Below are 14,512 nucleotides of genomic sequence, written 5' to 3'. Positions count from 1 at the left end.
AAAATCTGGCTACAACTATACTTGAAACTGGACTAGTTTGACGCAATCACTAAAATGACAACTAGACTTCTTAGAGGTTAGAGTATTCTTGGGGATCAGGGTAGAGTATAAGTGACCCAAATATTTACATCCTTTGGCACATTTTCCCTTGGATCAATTTCTGTTGAACAATTCCCATTTAAAGTAAGCAATTGCCTGCGCTGAGCTGAAGCCTTAATGCTTACTTTAAATGGGGCCTTGTTCAATCTTGATCGGAGAAATTCTTTGCGTAAACTTTGCACATCGAAGTACATTTCAATGTTGAAATCATTGTTCTTGTACTATCAATTCCAATGCGACTACTTCGGCCTTTATAAATGCAGATAATACAGTATTTATTACGAAATTTGTTCAGTAAGAAAAAAATATCAATGCAAACATTTCCACTAATGACAATACTGTGAGGGAAAATGAGTAGGATTTAGGATTTAGATTTCTGGGCTTTCGGCATCTAAGGCCATTTAGCCCGTCACGATTTGAGGGATGACGTCCCTCGGCGAGCACACAATCCGGGGAAAGGGAAGGAAGAAAGGATTGGGGAGGGAAGGAGGCGGCCTGGGACCTATAAGTTAGGTACCACCCCGGCATTTGCCTGGTGTGAATGAGGAAAACCCAGGAAAACCTCATTCAGGGTGGCTGGCCTGAAAAAGCGTGTTACACTTTTTCGACCGAGTGACCCCACCGGGAATCGAACCCGGGACCGCTCGCACCGAAGGCGAGAGCGTTAGCGACTACGCTACGCGGGGCCACTGAGGGAAAATGAGTAGAATATCTATACTGACAGAGGCAAAAAAGAAAACTTATTATACAGGAAATAAACAAAATTTTTGGTGTTGTTCTGACATGAGTATTCCAGCTAATACTGACACAGAAGCCTTTTTTCTTACATGAACATATAAATGGCCTAGTGATGGAAACTGAAACAATTTAGACTTAATGAAAACTGAATTATAAACCACTATGAAATTTGACTATACGTGCAGAGAATTTGTAGATTATATGAGGAAAAACTAAAGTTCAGGCTCTACCAATCTGGGTTATAGAATGTTTAAATCTAAACATTTTTATTAATTCACTAGTTGAACCTATGCTATTTACACAGCGCACAGTTCAAATATGACCATGAATCTCCTTCCCACTTCTCACTATATCTGTGCAAGTCCCTTTACGAACCCAAGTAAAGGACACGAAGACTCTCAAAGGGGGTAAATTGCTATAGACAAACATATAAATTAGTATTTTAATACGTAGAATGTGAGATGAGTTTGTGGCAAACTTGGATTAGTAATAGATGATACCAAATGCAAATATTTTTTCTTATAATTTTATATCCGATTATGCATCATTTGGGTTCACAAGCCTTCGAAGTTGCCAGCTCGCAGTAGATTTTGTCATTCAGATAAAAGCAAAGCGCCTGAAAGGTCCATCAACCCGCTATACGTAACTCCTCTACTGGTTGCTTTTCACAAGGGTATCAACTTTAAGGTCCTAGTAGCAATATTAAACCAATAGGGTCAAAACGACGCCTAAAATGTGAAATAGAAAAATAAAGGTAAGTTTTTTGAAAATTTGAATGAGAACTGGCAAATCTACACAAAATTTGGAATCGACCAGAAAAAAAGGCACGTTTCTATCACTTGTGGTTTTCGAGATCTCATTGTCGAAAGGATTGACCACAAACATGTAAACCTAGCATTTTAATATATAGACTAGCTGAACCTTCGCTCTCTACACAGCGCATCATTCGCATATGAGCATAAATCTCCTTCTCATTCCTCACAACATATGTACATGTCCCTTTACAGACACAAGTGAAAGACGTATTGATTTAAAAAAAGCCAAGGGGTATCATAAAGGGGAGACTTTTTTCGATTATTTTTTCTCAATATCTCGCACCGTTTGCAAGATTTGAGCCTACTTCCGGTTGAGGTTTCTAATTCATGTATGACCAGTGGTTTCTTTCTTCTTGATACAGTATGTAATAAGCAAATACATTACATACACAATTAATTATAATGTCAGTTATATATGGTGTTCATTGGGCAAAACACTCCAAAAATAAAGGTTCATCTTAGACTGGAGAAATGGTTATCCTTCGTTTTCCATTATTGTTTGGCCATGAAACAGACGCCTGAGACATACAACCCCTATATACAACATTGTGGTGTTGGAATGTATAATGCGTAGGATGTGATCCTTTCGTGTCGCCATGTTTGGCCTAATCCTCGTTTCGCCTAACCAATTATCTGACACTTTTATGACAGATAAATTATAAGATTTGTGTCTGCCCTTTTAGGCGAAAAAAGGATCCTCGTTTGGCCTAATCCTTGTTACGCCTAAAATGGCGGACAATAACAAAAAAATCGTGGAAATTCAACTAGAGGGAAATTATATAAGAGAAAATTCCCTAGTGTATAAAGAATTAAGAAATGCAAAATATATAGATTAATATTAAATTAACTATTTTCGAGGAGTTAGGATTACCAAAACTCCTTTATGTATTTACTAGGACCATGGATATATACGAATATATATGAGTAGGCGAATAGCAAAACCCGTTAAATTCACATTTTAAAATTTGTGACAAATCGAGAAAAACTGTTTAAACACGTCATAATTGTAAAATAACATTAGAAACTAGAGAACATTAAAAAATTAAGAATAATGTGAGTGTTGGTCTGTCGAAAGCAGTATAATCACACTAGTCTGTGAATTGCGTTATTGAAGAAAATAGTTTGGATTTAACAGGTTTTGCGTATGTAAATGGAAATAACAGCTTTTGCATCTGGACGAGCGGCCATTTTTGTTGAGGCTCAAGATACAAAACCTATCAAAAAGAAAGGGAGTCAGAGTCAGAAATCAGTATTATACCTACTAAAATATTGGGGGGGGGGATGTATTATCAACTATATATTGCACAAGATTGGCACAAATGAATATGGATACATAAATGCTACATTAATTTTGTTCTAAATTGAAAGCAATTGATCCAAATGTGCAAAGAATTGAATTATGTAACCTCCTCTCCATCATCATCATCTACTAAATGGAAATCCATGTCGTCGTCGTCCTCTGGTACATCACCATTTTCTCGGTTTTCTATTCCTCAAAACCCTGTTTGTAAAACGTGAGCTTTGAGCTGCTTTCAATCGTCAAACCCTTCGTAACTACAAGCGGAGTTAATTATAGCTATCCGTATACATTTCTAAACGGAATGACTATATTTTGGAAGAGTTTGTAAACTTTTATGGACTAACATAGGGTGAATATTAATTTGTCAATTATCCCAATATATGGATTTGAAATATAGCAAAACAAAATGTGCAAATGTTGAGTTTGAGCAAAACAGTGGCAGAAAGAGAATCAGAAATGGTAAATAAGTGGCAAATTTTTTTAACATGTTGTACAGTCCGCAGCAAAAAATCTGCAACATGAGCATGGAAGTTTATTGTGAAACGACAAAGTATTTTGCTTCAAAATAAGTGTGCAGGGGAGGACACCTAAGTTTCTGCTGGCGTGATTCGTGCCACTTAGAAGTTATGTTGATTTCCTGCTCTGTTAGGCGTAGTTTCACAATAAACTTACATGCTCATGTTGCAGGTTTTTTGCTGTGGGCTGTACCAGAAGCATGTTATAATTTTGAATGATAATTGACACAAGACATTTTAAGAAAGAGGTTCTGCTGAAGCTGAAGTGACTGTTTAGAGAAGAACCTAATCCAACAATGTTCTGTTCAAAGTATAGAGTTATCCTTAAATAAGAAACAAACGACTTTTAACCATAGATAGTCCACTAACCTTGTCTTTTTGGCTACATTTCATTTCCAGTTTTTCATATGTCTTGTACGTTTTCTAGACAATTTAGGTGTTGTCTGATAACAAAATTATGATCATCGCTGCTTAGAGTATCGTTTTCTTTCGATTTTGCTTGCATTTGTCAAGTAATTATTAAAGAAAACCAAATAAGCACAGAAAAGTTTCACGAACAGTTAGGTTAAGACGTATAGTGTCTCCATTTTCAGTCCAGGGTGCGCGGTGGCTCAGTAGTAGAGCGTTCACCTCCGGTGCTTGGGGTCCCTGGTTCAAACCCAGCTCGAGCCTTTGTGATGGACAAACACCGTGCTCGTGGGTTTTCTCTGGGTTCTCCCGTTTCCTTCCATTTTCTTCATTCCACCATTTTATTCATTTCACATCATCACCGTCTCCTTTAGCCTAACCGGCATAACCGTGGGACGTAAAACTAAAGATTTCATTTTCTTTTTGTTTTCAATTTTCAGTCCAAAAATAAAAAAAAAATAATGAAAGCACAAACTTCAAATTCTGCCAAATAAAATTTCGAATGATTTACGAAGAGTTGGAATAAATATTCAGATTACTAAACTAATCCTATATAGTACGAAACCTCAAATTGTTTGAAATATGGAATTAACCGGGTTTGATTTTGCTTTTCTCATGAGGTTATTTGCAGGTTTGGAATTTAACAGTTTATGAAACTGAATATGGAAGAGGGATTTAACTGGTTTTGCATCTGTTGCCATGATGGATTTAACAAGTTTTGGTAATTGGCACATATTTCAATCTCAATTTTCAACTAGTTAAAATGGCTTTTTCTACTGAATACTATTTGGAAATAACAGTTTTCCAACTAAGGTTTTCAGAGCAACCACTATCTCATTTTTTTTTTAAAAAAAAGTGAATTTAACAGGTTTTGCCATTGGCCTACTCATATATCGTGTATATATATATATATATATATATATATATATATATATATATATATATATATATATATATATATATATATATATATATATATATATATATATATATACACGTTCTCTAACGATCCAAACGATTTATGGTATGGATTCCAAATCTTAAGAATAGATTTCATCTCAGCTTGAGTCTTCTATTAAAGTAAAAACTAGTACAACTTTCGGTTTCAATATTGATTCCTAAATATTAAAAATCGTAAGAAATAATGAGAAATCGTTTTTAATGAGAATTCAGTTTCCGATAAACAGGTTGCATGTCTCACATTATCACTCTATTCCTGCCGTAAGTTATAGGTACATTTCAATATTGAATCTGCATACTTCGGTGCGAGCGGTCCCGGGTTCGATTCCCGGTGGGGGCACTCGGTAGGAAAAGTGTAAAACGCTTTTTCAGGCCAGCCACCCTGAATGAGGTTTTCCTGGGTTTTCCTCATTCACACCAGGCAAATGCCGGGGTGGTACCTAACTTATAGGTCCCAGGCCGCTTCCTTCCTTCCCCCATCCTGTCTTCCTTCCCTTTCCCCGGATTGTGTGCTCGCCGAGGGACGTTATCCCTCAGAAACGTGAAGGGCTAAATGGCCTTAGATGCCGAAAGCCCAGAAATCTAAATCCTATATCCTAATTCTGCATAATTTGAAAATCTACAGTAAAAATACGTTGTGCTGATCTTTAGGTACTTGTTAATGTAACTGTCAAGAGTCATTTCAGAAGGACAAAAAGATAACCAGTTGCACAAGTAAAACCAATATACAGAATTACATATGGACAATTTCAAAATATTGCAGAGTACAGAAGGACTAATTAAGTCCAGGTTAGTTCATTACGACTTTTATTAGTTCAAGATATAGAAATACAACGAGAAGAAGAAGAAATAGACTTAATTTGCATATCTGTAAGAAAAGTGAATAAAAGATACGAATTATTTGAATCCACTTTGGCTCTGACCCATTTATACATAAATAACACCAAAGATACTTCTGATTTCAATAAATGCCTCTCGTGGGATTTGTATGAACCCTCCTCTCCCCAAAAAACTACAGCATTTCGATGTATTTTATCAATAGTAAACATTATTAAAACGAAACAATATTTAGAATTTCTTTGATTGAAATTGCATAACAATAATAACAAACTATTAAAAAAAATCACAAAAGAATCATTCACAAACTTATAAAAAAATACAAAAGTTTCTTTTGTAGTACAGTATAATGTTTTTGAGTAATGAATGGGAAATTTAGGTCTGAATATAATACGAATAATCTACGGGAGTGAAACGTGATAAACCAAAATGTGTGTTCATCAAGATTTTACGAACACTTACACTTTTACGAACATTTTTCGTTTTTTGGTTTAAACCAGTTTTTTTTTTTTTTTTTTTTTTTTTTTTTAACAGTTGGTTTAAACCAGCAAACCCTGGTGCGATGAGTCTCGATTTCAATCTCATCACGCCGATAGTGATCTATAATTTGGTGCCAGCCCAACGAAATCATGTCAGGTTGGAATTGTACAATATAACGGAGACCATGTTGATTTATTGTGTGTTTTTCTGTAAGCAATGTTTTGGACCTTTGGTACCTACTATTCACCCGTATTGTATCGAAGTACGAAGATCACCAGAGTCAACTATATCTTTATTTCTGTCATACGAGTGGAAATGGAGTGTACCAGCAGGACAACACCCTCGTAACAGATCCCGGTTGGCCACATTTGTTTGTAGGAGTATTCCATTTCTTCCTGCTGAAACAACCACCGAGAAGCCCGGATTTCAATCTTATTGTGGATCTCAGAGACTATGGACATTCCCGGTAGTATGTGAAACGAGTGGAAATTCAACTCAAAAGTTGTAATTTCAAAAGTAAGAATAAGAAATGAAATATATTTTTCTTCTTTCTTTGTTAGTAACACATTGAGATGTTTGAATTGTGGAATTATCCAAAGAGCAATTTGTCAGCGGAGCGATTTCTCACAAATCACTCATTGCGATCACAGTTGTCCATTGTTAAGTTATGAGCAAATTTAGGGATCTTTTGTCAGATCTAGCTCGAAATAATTACAAATTTCATACGAATTGTAATTACAATAGAATCACAATCGGATCTCTTATAATGCATTAACAGTTTCAAAAAAGCGTTGAAACTGGAATGAAATCGTCTGAAAGATCAGCAAAACCTACAATAAAATAACTTTTTCACCTACATAAGAAGAAACACACAAACTATATTTCCTTTAACGTAGCGATTAGCAGTACCATTTGACAATATCAGATATTTGGAAACAAACTGCAAACTAAAAGTTACATTTGAACAGCACTCACCTTTAAACAAAATTAATAACAGGTGTAACTTTTTGTGTTTCTCTCATCTCAAATATAGTCACTATACACTATATTAATATTCTCAAAATGGAACGGAAAAGTAACTGTACAATTGTCGAAACATTTTTCCGAAAGCAAATAGTCCTATTACAAATTAGTTATGGGAAAACAAATTTGTATTTCTCAGTTCTTCACATAGTGGGGAATATTTTTTTTTTCGAAAAATTTCCCTCCAGTTTTATCTCCACGATTTTTTATAGTCCACCATTTTAGGCAAAACGAGGATTAGACCAAACGAGTATCCTTATTTCGCCTAAAATGGTGGGCATAAAGCTTATCTTTTATCTGCCATAAAAGTGTCAGATTATTGGTTAGGCGAAACGATGCAAGATCTGATGCTTTAGGTTTTTTTTTTAAATTTCAACACTTCCAATGTATCCGTAAAAATGTAATAAAGAAATAGTGGCCACGTTTTTTAAATATTCAATTTGAACTGGACAATCTACATGAAATTTGCAATCGATCAGTGAAAACGTCATCTTTCTAGAGCCTGTAGTTTCCGAGATCTCATTGTCGAAAGGATTGACCACAAACATATAAACGTCCACAACATATAGTTTAAAAGAACTCGGAAGATGGCAGCTCAATTCACGTGCATTGATTTTAGAGAAGGCTTATTAAAATACAAAGGCTTTGAACAATAATTTTAAAACATAAACTTTATGAAAATGATGTATTTAACTAATTTATTTAAAGTACACATACTCAAAATGTTATGTTTGTCTCTGTCCAACGTGAAATCACACATAACCGTAAATGAAAGATTTGAAAGCCAAAGTTATAGGTTGGAGCTCAGTCGCTTTTAATTGATATTGTAGCATTTTAATAAATAGATAATAATAGCCGTAAGGTAGTGCAAGGTTTGCCCTACCATCCTCAGAGAACCCCTCCCCTTAATGTTATTCATTTTAATACTACCCATTAATTATTCTTTCCTCCTTAGTGTTCCTTATACCACATCTTTTATCACGTCCCTCAAAACATAATTTATTTTCAAACAATACTTTAATCAATAATAAAAAAAATGCGTCTCAATGGTGAAGTAAATTTTGTGGGAATCCAGTCATATTGGAAAAATATTTTTGACTTCGTTTTATCCAGTCCATTTTCTCCATTCTTCATATCCACTTCTTGAAGACCGATGGGAGCTAGTTGGTTTGGATCCTATGTTAAGCTGTAGGTCTGCTAAACTTCAAATCAATCAAAAAACCCACCAATTGAAACAGCACAACATTGTGATTTGAGAAGATATTTATTACGTGAAAACTATTCCAGTTTTTCCTTTCTTTTGTTTGTTTCTTGACATTTGTGTAACAGCACAATTTTTTTTAAACATCATAGATCTTCACCACTAATTGGCACTGACTTTTGGCATATGTTTTAAAATTAATGCCATTGTGGATGAGGCCAGGTTCACACGAAGACAGTTCCACCCACTAACACTCATTTTATAAAATATATCAAAAATTAATGCTGACAATACTGCACAGAAAGAAAATTAGTGGAGTTTATTTCATCATAAAAATGAGGGATCAATTTATTTCATTGATCATGACGGCATTAAAGGTTTTCGTACATCGTTTGGCATTTTGATAAGAGCACTCATTTTCTCTCTATGCAGTATCGTCAGCGCTAATTTAAAATTATTTTTTATGTGGGTTTCATCTCAATTGGTTGATTTTGTAGGGCTAGCGTGAACCTAACTCCAACCAGATTTTTTTTTAAGACATTTGTGTAACAGCACATTTTAACATTGTAGGTCGTCAGCACTAATTGGTGGGCACAAATTTTTGGCACGTTTAACAATTAATGCTGGTGTGAGCGGGGTCAGATTTACAGGCATAAAACTGTCAGCACTGTTTACACGATGTTGTGGCATTTTTGTCTACTTAAATACTTTTCGAGAATTTCTGAGGAACTGCTCACAATTAAACATACAAACACATGTAGCTTTATATGCAGCACTTCGCAAGAAACGTCTAGAACTCTGATGAATATTATTTAAGTTGTTTTGCACACTAGCAGAACCAGGGCCTAAAATTCAACGAAATCACAGCTCCACACTGGTAAAAATTTTATATAGTATAGAGAAACTAGTTTAGTCAGCATTTGTTTTGACATATAATCAGTTTTCTGTCCAGTACATTATGTTTACCTGCGACTAAAATTATTATTATTATTATTATTATTTAGGAAAATTTTGGCATCCAGAGCAAACAAAATTAAAGGCACATTAGGATACATATTTAATTGTATTGTATTAAACCTTAAAATACAGGAAAGGACGTAGAGAGGAAACACCTTGGCATATTTCTTCCTCCTTGGCAGCAACACGGTCGCATTACTAGGTGAAATTCAGATGATGCGAGGGTGTTTCCTCTCGACGTTTCTCCCATTGTGCGCTTGTTTCAATGGAGGCACAACCAACCCCTGTTTCTATGTCAAATTTTCCAGATGACCCCCGTTGGAGATATTCACGCTACTATTTTTATTGCATTCTACACATACGATTTGGTAGATCAATTGCTTGTTTGACGGCTCTATGTGCATTATTAGCTGAGATAAAGCCCTGCTACGGGTAGTCAGATACAAGTCTGCAACAACGCTTCTAGCGGCTAAATGGGAAAGGATATGACAAAGTTTGTCCTCTAAAAGTTGCCTTACATTTAACTTCCTTTCGAACGATTCCAACAGTTATATCACTTTCCATTGCAAATTTTGAAGTTGCCCCCCGTTGAAGGTATTCACGAGACGCCACTGGTCTCGCTACTATTTTTATTGCATTCTACACATCCGATTTGGTAAAGCAATTTTTTGTTTGAAGGCTCTACGTGCAGTATTAGCTGCGATACAGGCCTGGTACGTTCTTATTCAATCACCCGGTGTATATATATATATATATATATATATATATATATATATATATATATATATATATATATATACTGTATATAGTAGGTTCATAAAAACGATACGGAGGGACTAGTCTACAGCATTCTACTTACTCCCCATTATCACTGCAGCATACACAAAACGATGGAAAGTAATGACGAAGAAACAGAAACAGATGTTACGTTTCTTATATTAGTAAGCGTACCTATTTTCAGGGATCTCTCCATGTGGGGCGTCGTTTTCCGCACTTAGCATCGCCGGGACGCCACCCCACACTAAAATTCCGCCCTGCACCTTACCCACACTTAAAATTGCCGCGTTAATACGTGAAAAGAATAAAAATACTCCGAGTTGGTGAAGTACTTCTCCACTGACAAGACCATGTACTCTTTTCTCCAACATGCCCAACTTGGCTCAAATTTACTGCGTTATAGGCTACTGCCTACTGTACCTGTTCATACTGCTGACTGTGAGCGCGATTTCTCAAAACCGGGTAATATTTAGTCAGTAGTGGGTGCCCACACTAAGAAATTCCTGGAGGGATCCCTGTATAATTTTACTGAGGCTTTGAATTCCAATGTTCCTTATAAAAATAAATAGACCTAATGTCCAACGCCCAGTAACATGGATAATTGAATATCCTATGCTGCTTGTAGGCACAAAGTACCGGTACTAGATGAGAACCATGTGTCAGGTGTCGTGTCTGCAGGCATAAAGACGAACTAAAGGAACATTGGCTTACCTTTTGTTTCTTTATTTTCTTCCTCTGTTCCATTTTCGTTATTGTTTCTAAAGTAATGAAATTACTTTACCAAAGACAAGAATACATCGTCACAAAACAGCGAACACTGATCTATAGACAAAAGAATTAACCGGGGCCGGCTAGCGAGATTTTTTCACATGAAACTTACGAACGGATAATATTTCCTGGGTTATGATTGTTTGTTGTGAGTCTACGGTACTTCGGCTAAATTTTTGGCGGTTATTGATGTAGGGCCTATGTTATCTCTGGTAGTACATATTTCTATAACGGATTCAAAGGATCGTGTAATTTTTATCTACAAAATAACACATGTCATTATATTGGAAAAGTGCAATGTCCGTGAAACAACAGATAAACGTGCAGTTAGTTGCATATTTTAAAACTATATGAATGCAACCGAGAACGTTTGAAAACTAAATATAGTTTAAAAGTTCTTTCACCTCCAGATTGGCAATGGTTTTCCCTGCCATCTAGGAGGTATCTATACGTATTAATTCTAGCTTAATGTCATATACTGGCAGTTATATGGAATTGAGTAACCCATTGCATAATGGATGTATTGAATTAGTAAGACTTAGTTTCATACTAAATGCATTTAAATACATAATCCGAGAAAAGTAAGGTACTCACATTAATACCACTCCACACTTTAAGAATTATAGTTCCACACTCCTTTCCTTCAGTTCCACAGTGAGGAGTACTCCACTCAATTTTAGGCCCTGAGCAGAACACAACTAAGAGAAGGAACGGAAACAAACTGAGAGTTGATATAGGTCTTCCAGTGTTGCCACATCAGTGTGACGTTTTACCCCAAACATGGCGAATTTACTCACTACTATAACACTATTAGTCACGAGTGTGAAACAAAAGCGACAGTTAATTTTAGATTTTTGTTTTCAAATTAGTTTCCAGCACCATAAAATCAATAAGAATTAGGTGATTGATTTTTCAATTTACATTTTTATTATTGAATAGTGTAATTGATAGGGTCTACAAAAATCTTTAAAAAACATACATATAGCTTTCGGTGTATAAGAAAATTATCAGTACGAGAGTACTCGTGAAGAAATCTCATCACCATCGAAATTGCTCCATTCCATTTTCAAGATGCTATGCTCAAGTAAGCTTCTCGTGACAAAAGAATGTATCTGTGCTATCTAGCGGCTCAAATTTGAACAAAATAGTGCCAATAAATAAGCGACTCGGGGAAACAATGGTATATCACATTTTCAAACTTTCGAGTAAATAGAAAAAGAACGTTCAACATTCTCATACAATTCAATGTAATGAGACATACCAAACAAGCTTATCTTGCCATCTGCAGGTATTCCCTAAATTAAACTACCTGCATAAATTAAACTACTGTTCTATGGTTCAATCCCACCCCATTCCACTTAATAATTTAATTTCACTGGAAGTTACGCTTACCACCATGTTCGTCCGATCCGTTCAAATGTGTACATATTGCGAATCTATCTGCAGTTCAATTGCAATAAATATGCAAAGCAAAGGGCGGACTATGCTCGTCTTCCGTCCTACTGGACATTAGTTCAATAATGGGCAGAGCCCGTCGATTGTAGGAAAAGCGTTAATCAGCTCTTAGTGCAAATGGCTTTCCGGTTGTTTCACAATTCTAAAACGAGGCCAAAAACCCTTGGTCCCACTGAAATTGAGTCTGGGACTACACGCAAAGGAATGGATACTTGCTGTTAGACTACAACACAGGAACGCCATTACTATGGAAAAATAGTTAATAAATTCACTATGATGATAATGCTTAGCACCCCAGTGTATGAATTCTTCACTTTACCCGCAATAAAAATCCTATACTGGCTTTAGTTCCAAACAAGGAAGTTGCTTTTACAATATCACACTCTGAAGGGCATTAGAGAAAGACAGGACGGAAATGACTATTATATGTATATGCAGAGTAAGAACCTCACCAGCTGCGATAAGCTAGTAAATGACACATGCGATTAAAAGCTCTCTGCAGAACTCTGTTAGCCGTTGCAATGATTTTCATCAACGGACAGATTTACATTACACATAAGTTTTCCCTCTTGTAATGTTTTTATAGACGTTAAATAAAAATTTACGCTCTGAAGGATAACATGATAAAACATTAAAACACTGAAAGTCAATTTATAATGCATTGGGGCAGGATAAAATAAGAACCATACTTCGGGACTTCTATTTCATTGTTTTTTTTTCACCTCTTTCTTCCTGAGGCGACTCCTCACTGAATGTGCATAAATCATAATATAATTGTTAAATTGTTTTTATGCTCTGCATACTCTATTCTTTCATGTGCCTAGACCAATTAGAACTCGAACTAAGAAAGTTCGGAACTTAACTCAATAAAACTGCATTTTCTCAACCTTTGTTCTATTCTATATACCGGTATCTGTTTTACGGTTCAGGCCAATTACAGCCTAAACTACGAACATTTTAAAGTAACTATGAAATCAGTAATTTTCTTGAAAAAGAAAAATCGGTCTGGTACTAATGGCCTTACCTTCCAGAATAAAATTGCTGTCCATTATGTTGCACACACAAAAAAAGCAGCAGCGTCACGTGTACAGAACGTAAAAGAGTTTAGTTTGTATGGGGTAATATTTTCTCAACATTACCGGCAATCATAGATTTAGTAGACAGATTAGAGTGAAGATTCAATATATTTTGCGAGGTTAATTGATCACAGAAAATCACTTCTCGCTATCTCCTATCGTTTTTACTTTATAGCGACTAACGTTAATACCGGAAGTGGTTGCTTTCGACACTTTTGGTTTGAATAAAGGTTTAATAGAGAAGGCATCTTCCAATCATCTCACTACTCCGTTAGCCTAAAGGGTATTTGTGTGCGTGAGACATTGCCTTAAATTGAAGGTTTCATTTTTCAAAAAAGAATATTATATATATCTTTTTCTGCCCCCTCTGATCAACAGAAGTTCGTCGTATTGGTAGAAGAATATGATACATATTCTTACAACGCTAAATAGATTCCAGAAAACCGCTTCTCGCTACCTCTTATGGTTCTTATGCTCTATGTTGGTCAATATTGAATTGTAATGGGTTTCTACCACTTCCACTTTTATTAGAAAGTTAAGGATGGAGATAAAATGTATTATTGGAACGCTTAATCGATTTCAGGAAACCGTTTATCGCTATCTATTAGTATATTTATTAGTATAGATATAGTATATTTTGGTAATTACAATGAATTTCAAGGTACTCATAAAATTTTTTTGCTTTACACTATGTACTGCGTACGTCTTAGACCCTACTAACTCGTGTACAGCTCTGTTGCCTTTCCAGTTTTTCCTACTTAGTGACTAGCATTCAAAGCAACACAATAAAAGCACAGGATAATGGGCATAATTATCCTTTTATGAATGAGCATAATTATTCTTTTACATCTTTTTAATTTCTTAGACTCTTATTTCAGTGCTGAATGGGCTTCTACGGAATAGTAAACCATACTTCTCACTATTAATCTTTCTTTTATTCCCTTGTTATCTTTTTCTCATTTCTTACCTCTACAGTCATGTGTCGAATTTATTATTTCTTGATCTCTTTTACACTATTATTATTGTTATCATTATTAATGATACATTAGTCTAAATTTGTATTTACTCTTGTCTATTTTCATTTCCGGACCGACTTCTTTATC

The 14,512-nt window shown here is 35.4% G+C and overlaps 1 protein-coding gene and 1 non-coding gene across 2 annotated transcripts in view; both read right to left on the bottom strand.

Moving 5' to 3' along the window:
- Positions 1-14,512, bottom strand: part of LOC145664575 (uncharacterized) — a 195,473-nt gene that overhangs the window by 110,083 nt on the left and 70,878 nt on the right. The gene's annotated exons all lie outside the window — the stretch shown is intronic.
- TRNAR-UCG (transfer RNA arginine (anticodon UCG)) lies at positions 713-787 on the bottom strand. The gene has a single exon. It is a non-coding gene; the product is annotated as a tRNA-Arg (tRNA).

The sequence above is a fragment of the Thermobia domestica genome, chromosome 11 (assembly GCF_964235325.1).
Source record: "Thermobia domestica chromosome 11, izTheDome1.hap1.1, whole genome shotgun sequence".
Taxonomy (NCBI): domain Eukaryota; kingdom Metazoa; phylum Arthropoda; class Insecta; order Zygentoma; family Lepismatidae; genus Thermobia; species Thermobia domestica.
Note: the sequence above shows the minus strand (reverse complement) of the source record. Positions and strands in the feature narration are given on the sequence as shown.